Consider the following 8,497-nt stretch of genomic DNA (forward strand, 5'->3'; position numbering starts at 1 on the left):
TCTGTCCACGGGAATCCTGAATCCTTCTCTATCAGTATCTGTAAACAGCTCAGGCTCTCTTCAATAATCCAAGTTTAGAAGAGACACTTCTTGCTGGTTGAGAAATAGAATGGTTTCATTTAACCATCTTCTCTCACCAGCCAGTTGGAACCTTTTGTTCTCTTCTGTATCTTCGGTTTAATTTAATTTCAACGTTGACTGATTTTGAAGAGTGGCGTTGTGTGCTTTGGCTTAACGTTGCCCATGCTGTCAGAATGGGTAATCAGTTTTCTAAATGTGAGAAAAACCCAAGGGAGTCTAGCCACACATAAAACGTCACAACCATGCAAAATAATCCTGGATCTGAACGGCTTAGTCAGTGTGGTTTAATTGCATATACGTTGCTCTGCAAACAAGGGCATGCAAACTCTCTTCAAAACTACAAAAAAAGTTGTGGACTCGGGTTGTTGTTGAGGGAAGGAAACAACCCAGAGCCTGCCAAGTCTGTCTCATGATGTGAAAAGATTTGCAAGTTGCTTTGTCGACTCTAACAAAACTAGCCGCTACCGTAAAGCTGACATTGAGAAAAACGGATGACTAACCTTACTGTTGTACAATTTGTTTTGGTCACAGTGGTAAACCTAGCTTTAAGGTGGAAAATGGAAAAAGGAGGTGCTACCAGTTAATTTGCTTTGTGCAGGGACCTTAGCTTTGTAGTGACTTGATTTAAAAAAAAAAAATGCAGTGAGAGAATGCTGCACAAAATCCTCTGACAATCAAAGATTTACTCCAGGCCACGGTTGGTGTTGTTACTTGTTAGGCATGTCACTAATATATTTGATGCAGTGAGTCAGCAAGTTTGATCTTTTGTTGCAAGAATAAAAATGTTGTTATTGGAGGTTCTAAATCTTTGTTTTTTGTTTTGCTTTCTCAGATTTATAGTGTGGCTGCTCATAGAAGATCCATGCAAGCTTAAGTTTATAAAGAACAAACATTGACAGTGGTGAATCTTTTCACTTCCAAGCATCTATAAGTCTGTGTAAAGGTCTCAGTTTTGGTTCAGAGCTGATACTTGATTCAATAAATCAATGCGACACGTTTTTCAGATCGTGTTCGACGTCAGAACAGCTTTTGGAGATGAAATGAATATAATGTGATAATCCAGGTGATTTGGGATTTTAATATTTTTTAAAAAACAATGTTTGTGCAACGTTTTGTTCAGTCTCTCACCCTTTAAGGAGACAACTATATACAGACATGTATACATATGGCTGATGGGATGAAGTATTTAAGACTTTACATGTGTTACATAGCTAGTCATCGAGTTGCTTTTTTCGTGGTCAAATGATTCAATTCAATTCAATTCAATTTCTTTATTGAGTCTCGATTTCTGCTGGAAAAAACAGATGCAGGGTTGGATTTTTGTGTAAACAGCATGAAAGTATGTCCATCTTGCCATCACCTCCTCCACCACATGATAGTGTAATAGTGTGAAGGTGATATTTTCTTGTGACCCTTTGAACCACTTGATACAAAGTGAGCATCATTTAAACATCACAACCTACCCATCCCTTGGTGACCACAGACTGCTAGGAGTCAGATAACACTAAATGTCATTAGCTCAAATAATCTCAAATGTCATGATCCTTGGTGTTGTTATTTAGTCTTTAGGTTTCTGTTATCATGCCTCGCCTGTGTTCAACATCACGTGTTTAGTGATTAGTCACTTGTTGTCAATCTCTCCTCTGTTTCTCACCAGTCTCGGTATCAAGCCTGTGAGTTTATTTCCTGTTTTATTTTGATAGTCTCTCGTCCTGTGTGCTGTTTTGCTTCCTTTGTCTCTTTAGTGAGTAATTAGCTCCAGCTGTGCTCCCACCTGTTGCCCATCCTCTCGTTATCTGTGTGTGTGTGTGTGTATTCATGTCCTCAGTCTCCCTCTGCTCATTGTGTTGTCTGTTTAATCTGTGTGTTCTGCCTCGAGTTTCCATGTCTCCTAGTTTTGTGCCTTACAGAGTTTAGTTTTGTTTCGGAGTCCTGCCTTACCTGCCACACAGCCGTAGCTGACATCCAATAAGTTTTTTGAGCATGGTCATAAATTCACTGTACTCAAAGGGTCCACAGTATACCAGATCTCCATCTAACAGAGTACCTTTGGGTTGTGGTGAAACAGAAGATTTGCATCATGGAAAATTTGCAGCAACTGTGTGATGCTATCATGTCAATATGAACCAGAATCCCTGAAGAATATTTCCAGCACCTTGTGAATCTAGTTCATGATAAATGAGAAAAGGGTCAAACCCAATGCTAGCAAGGTGTACCTTATAAAATGTCAGTTGAGCTTATAGAAATGTAAAATTTAACTTTATTGTTTTTGTTTAATAAGAAAAAAAAGTAAATTACTGTTAAAAGAAAGCATAATGATGTTCTGATTGTATTATGAAGATTCTGAAGACAATACATCATCTGTACAAGCTAAAGGGCTGCATTATTTCCCAGTTTCTTTACCCAAAAGGACTAAATAAAAACTTGTTCTTTGGGGTCAGGGTTTATAAAAAGACAGTGATGATATTAGTTATAGCCTTGCCAGATGTTTTGAGGAATAGATCTCTTTATAGTGCAAATCCAGACAAACAGCCAGAGATATAAGAAGAGACACCTGACTTTTGAGAAATGAAAAAAATGCAGCCCTTAAATTCCTCCCTGAAAATGCAATAATGAGGACAAATGCACTCGTAACATGGAGGACACCTTATTCCTTTCGGAGGACGCGTTTATGACTCCCTAATAATTCAATACCCAAGGTGAAGTGAAGATCAGTAAAATATTGCACTGGCAACAGGCTAGGAGGTGGTTTGGGCCTTAGAATTGATTTGTGTATCCTCAGAGAAGCCCAGCGAGGGCTTGCATTCATTTACGAATTATTCTGTTGTGATGCATTTTGTCTTTTATCCACGTCCAATATACTTGCTTTCCTGGGAAGAAAGATTGATAGTAGTTGTCAACCCAGGATGACGCATGGGGCCTGAAGTAAATTCTGCCACTAGGCCTGTATCTTCCTGGTTCTCAAAGGTGCCTGCTTCAGATTCACAACTCTCACTAATGTTGAGTTAAAAATGACAAGGCCGCCATTGAAAACTCTCACAGCCAGGTTTGCTGCATATTGGCTGTCTTTACTCTAATAATCATTGATTTACTTAATGGATTAATGTTTGCTCCTACATGGACTGTGGCACAGATCTGCAGCACATTTCCATTTAGCTGAGCCGGAGCAATTTAAATGAGAAAACAAGCTTTGGCTCAATGACCCAGACCTGTTTTCTCCCTGCTCAGAACAGTGTTATTAAGCAGAGAGTAAATTAGCATGTAACATACATACAGCATACAGTAGTACACATTAAATGACTTAATGGTTTATCTACCATTAAGTTCAACAGTATCTTTCTTTTTGCTTTCCTTTTTACTGACCCACCACCAGAGTGGTCATGCTGAATGATTTTACAGGCAGCATGTTCTTCATGGCTTCTCCTGACCATTTTAACATCTGTCACATGTACTCAGGGTGAACCTCCTCTGTGAAAAGCACAGGGCCCCAGTGGTGGACCAATGGTGCCAGTTCTGGTATTCTATTGTCCATGCCAGTTGGGCTCTACAGTGCCAGGCAGCGAGCACAGGGCCCACTAGAGGATGTTGGGGCCTCGGGCCACCCTCACCCTCTGACTGTTTGGTTAAAGACCTGTTAGAGATTTCTGGCAGTGTTCATCCTGTTCCTCTTTGCACAAAGGAGCAGATACCGGTCTTGCCGATGAGTTAAGGATGTCAGGAGAGCTGCCCCATCTCCTGGATTCTCATCCATGTGCTCAAGACCGTGGGAGGGAGACACAGAAACATTCTTGTGATGTTGATGTGATATCCTGGAGGACCTGGACTACCTGTCCAACCTCTGTATGGATCCAGGCACTGCCTGATTCTACCATTAGTGACACTGACCCTAATTATTGCCCCTTTACTGCACTTGTTGTTAATTTTATTTACAACAAGGCAGCTGAAACTGACTAACAACTCCCTCTACTACTTAACTGACCAGATCAATATCCCAAAAGTTTAACTGACTTGATGCTCTAATTAAAAAGTGTCAATTTTTCATGGTACATTAAAATGTGGCCAATAAAAAGCACTTCTGCTGCTAGCAAGAGAGAGAGTTTTATTTATGACTTCAGCTCACCATAAGTAGAATTTAGATTATAACTAGACAGATATCAACTCAAAGCTGTAAAATATGTTAGGTGAAAACCTTTGCTTGGCTCCTTTTCACATTTTTTCCCTTTGAGTTGCCCAACTCATTCAGGATAGAGACCAGGGAGATCCACACAGCAACAATTTTCTGAGTAGAATTAGAATAGCTCAAAAAAGATGAATTGGTGCTAACCTAAGTCTACATGGTTTAAAGTAGGGATACTAAAGCTAAAGCAATATTTGGTGTCTGAAAGGCACCAGCATTTCAGCAGGATAAAGACACAAGTTTGGAAACAACTAGCTTATATAAAATCTCAAACAGCACAGTAATTTTTTATGACATGGGGTGAGAACTAGACTAGATGGACAGAGTCTATATGGAAGCATGCATCTGCACACATTAAAAAGATCTGTGTGCAATGTTGAACTGCAGATTAAACCACTACCACCCTTTTCTTCGTTGTGTTATATAACTTTTAAGTGTGAGAAAAAGGTCTGAAAGTTACAAAGTTCTTGCCGAAGGCAGTTATTGCTTCCCTGAGAAAGCACTTACTTGCAAACTCCTTGTAACAGCTCATTTGTAGTACAGGCTTTTCTTCCGTAACTCATCTACTTTACCATGTAACACATATGCATAACCCTACAGGCTGGTCCCACACACACACCCCCAAACAAAGAGGAAGCTGCTTAGCAGACCATTTTTTATCACTTGAGTTGCTTCTGCTATGATAACTCAAGCATAGACTGCATTAAACATCAAAACATTCCTACACATTTCCATCCCGGCTCAGTAAAGACCAAACCAATGGAACCAACAGTCAACAGAGTACGATAGTCTATGAAAGACTTCAGAGACCGCACACATAACTGGAAATAACAACACATAACGAAGATCCAGATTAAACACAGGACTGCATAACATGATGTTCATGATGTTCTGTTGTTGTGATCACTTTTTATGGTTAGACTATCACATCATCAATTTTATGTAAGTTATGGTTCACATAGCCACAAAGTTTCAGTTGCATCTACATATTGTTTTATTATTGCTGTTTCACTGACACTGTTGGCATTATTGTTTGAAATAAGGAAACTCAAAGCTCCCACTTCACATGTGCTCACCACCCCTGTGAGCACACAAAACACATAACGACAGAACCTGAACTTATTTCTTACATTTGATCCAATTTATTGCAAACATTTTGAGTGAATGCGGTTATTGTGTTGATACTTTACTGCTGCCCCCCAAAAGGTTATTAGTTTGGTATTTTGCATTAGTTTTCTATTTTATTTATTTATGTTTTTAATAATGTTTTGAGTTTTTGTTGATTTTTTTTTCGTTTTCAGTGCAATTTAATTGTACAGGCTATTTACCAGGGGCAAGAGCAAGTTTTGAATGAGTACTTTAATCCAAACACTGAGATGTTTGTGTGACATCCCAACCTCAATAATCATAATACTAAACCTGCCTCGTGCTGGTTGCCCTGAAAAATTTGACAACAACTAAAAACATTTGCTACGTGTCTTCCCATTGTTTCAGCTTTGTCAATACAAAAATACCCTTAGTTTTTTTAAGTCTATTTTTTTTATTTTTAACTTGGTTTAAAGTAAGTTTTAGTATTAGTTACTGTACAAAGTTTTTGATACTCTTTACTAGCTTTGTATATATGAAACTACGGCAACAACACAAAAAGCAAAAGAGACTTTAGAAACTTCTACAAAACCTAAACTCATACATGGACTCAAGACACCCAGACTAGACCCAGGAAGAGGAACAAACATGACAGAGTTGAAGAAACGGGACCGAGGGATGGAGAGGGCAACAAACATAACAAGACAAAAACCAAGGACTACAAAAAACTCAGAAGCACAAGAGAATACTAAACACAACGACCAAGACAACTTCTATCAAAGAAATAAACAACAAGTCCAGAACCAAACTTAAACTACTGGGTCAATGAACCAGGACTAGGATGGCAATATTTCATGTTTGGTCTGTGATTTTAGTCACTGAGGTTGTTTCTAGGCAACATGATGGCATCATAATATATCAATCATAGATCAAAGTTTTGTGGATATGAATTACATTCAATTATCATGAAATAAAACGATAAAATGGTTTTATAAGGTGCCACAGATGGGGTCATTTTAGCTCAGGTGGCTGCTAGATAAGGCAATGACATGAAGGTATCGGATATGCAGTAGATAAGGGGGATGTACCTGTGTGCCAAGAGGAGTTTACACACAATAAAAAAAATGGTGTGGTATAGTAAGATATAAACATTAACATTATTTAAAACTGATAATTCATCAACTCATTTGTCTATTTTCTTTACCTGGGGTGGTGGGGTGTCTATAGTGACCCACTACAAGTTCAGAAAACACCAGCAATCAGAAAAATGCTGCGAAAGCACAAAACACAATGAAAGTAGAATAAAACATTGCAAAAGCTCAAAAAAATAAATAAATAAACAAAAAACACATAAAAACAGTGGAAGCCATTTTGGGGAGAATAACATAATTGGACAGCCGTAGCAAACTAATAGTAAATATGTATCTTAGTATCTCAGTCTTTTATGAATGATGCAATTAAAACACACATACCTGCATCTCTCCCCCACAAAGCTGACAGATCTTCCACGTCTTAATCCTGTTTCTGTCACTTCTGCAGCTGCTCAGCTGTTCCGTCTCATTACCGTTTCCCCAGAAAAACCTCTGCTGTGTTTTGTTTTTTTTTTCATTTTCCTTCCATTGTGTTTTGTGTGCTTGTACTAGTTTAAGAGACGAATCTACATATCTTAAAACGGTGGGAGCAAAACAAAGCAAACCTCTTGGAAAAGCATATGAATCTGCAAATGAGCATAACATGGGCACTTTAAAAAGACTCATCTCTTTAAGGATACAACCTCACTCTTCTGACAGCTGATGATCAGGGATCTGTGGTTGTAATGCATTATTCAAGCAACATAATATCTGCATCAAGAAATCCGGTCCACATCAACAATCCTGTGTTGGAATAAGACTCTGTGAAGGGCAGAATGCATTGTGTGCTTGCAATATAAAGCAGACATGGCCTATGCATTTCACCAATAGAGTCCCATCTCATCTAAGTATTAATGCTGTTCCAGCTGTTTTCCACTTTTGACTCGCTGCACTCAAACACCTCCACCTCCTGCTAAAGTTATAATGATCTAGTGTTAATTGATGGGTTTGGATAATGTCATGGCAATAGGCCAGGCATGCACCATGCAAATCACATTACCAATCAAGCCAAGGGTCTTCGCCTCAAGACACATGGTAGATGAGTTTTACATTTAAAACAACAAAAAAAATTCTCATTAATTTACGAAAAGGGCACACATCACAAAACCATTATTTGCCCATTAGCGAGTTTGTTGTTTAGAAGAATCTATTTTCTGCTATAGTTTTTCAGAGAGTATACATTCAAGCCTCATTATAATAACCTCCTCTCCTCCTTGTTGTGGTTAATTAAATTGTTCAGCTTCTGTCTATGTTCTTGATGAGCCTAAAGGAGCTTTATATATATTTAAAATGGCATTAATACAGAAGTCAAAGAATGTATTTTTTAACCCAATTTGTGCTGGATAAGGTTACTGTGTGTAGGTTACTTTTTGACCTGCCTCTCACAAATTCATTCGCTCAAACATTGCGTGAGACACATATTTTCTTTGTATTGAAGAAGTGCAGCTCATCTGTCAAGTGCGTGAGGTTTCTTTTTGGGCTGATCAGTTTCACTTGAGGTCTTTCAAAAGGGACTGTTGGGAGAACAATATTAAAGGGTGAAGGTTGCAAAATGGGGGTAAATATAATTAGCAGAATTAGTGAAGCAGCAAGTAGCACCCATTATATAACAGTGTTTGAAGATTGTATCCGTCATGTCTCTCGGGCCCTGTTTTCAGTACTGTGTGCAGTTTTAGTGGAAAATGCACAATGTGTTTTTGTGTAACTATGCAACGCCCATCTTAAGTTGCCACTTTGGCCAAGTCTCTCATAAAACAGTGTAACTCAAGACACTTCCTGGATAAATAAAGGAGGTGGATGGGCAGCAATGTGCCACGTAACTTTCATGCTACATTTACTGTGGCCAGAAATATTGGTAGTATTCATACTTACTAGGATATAATAATAATAATAATAATAGAACGAAGAAATTTTACTATAGACAAAACAAGCATTTTCTAAAACTATAAAGAAAACCTACTGTATTTTTTGCACATGCTCTTCTTTCTTATTCAGCTATTTATCAATAAGTGACATATATACA

At 38.3% G+C, this 8,497-nt stretch overlaps 1 protein-coding gene across 1 annotated transcript in view; it reads left to right on the forward strand.

Annotated features, from left to right (window-relative positions):
- Positions 1 to 1,879: 1,879 nt before the first annotated feature.
- Positions 1,880 to 8,497, forward strand: part of ifnlr1 (interferon lambda receptor 1) — a 20,127-nt gene continuing 13,509 nt past the window's right edge. The window contains exon 1 of the mRNA XM_005925532.2: positions 1,880 to 1,891. The gene's annotated coding sequence lies outside the window, so the exon portion shown is untranslated. The remainder of the gene's footprint in view (positions 1,892 to 8,497) is intronic.

This window comes from Haplochromis burtoni, unplaced genomic scaffold, assembly GCF_018398535.1.
Source record: "Haplochromis burtoni strain Fernald_Lab_line unplaced genomic scaffold, NCSU_Asbu1 Contig_84, whole genome shotgun sequence".
Taxonomy (NCBI): domain Eukaryota; kingdom Metazoa; phylum Chordata; class Actinopteri; order Cichliformes; family Cichlidae; genus Haplochromis; species Haplochromis burtoni.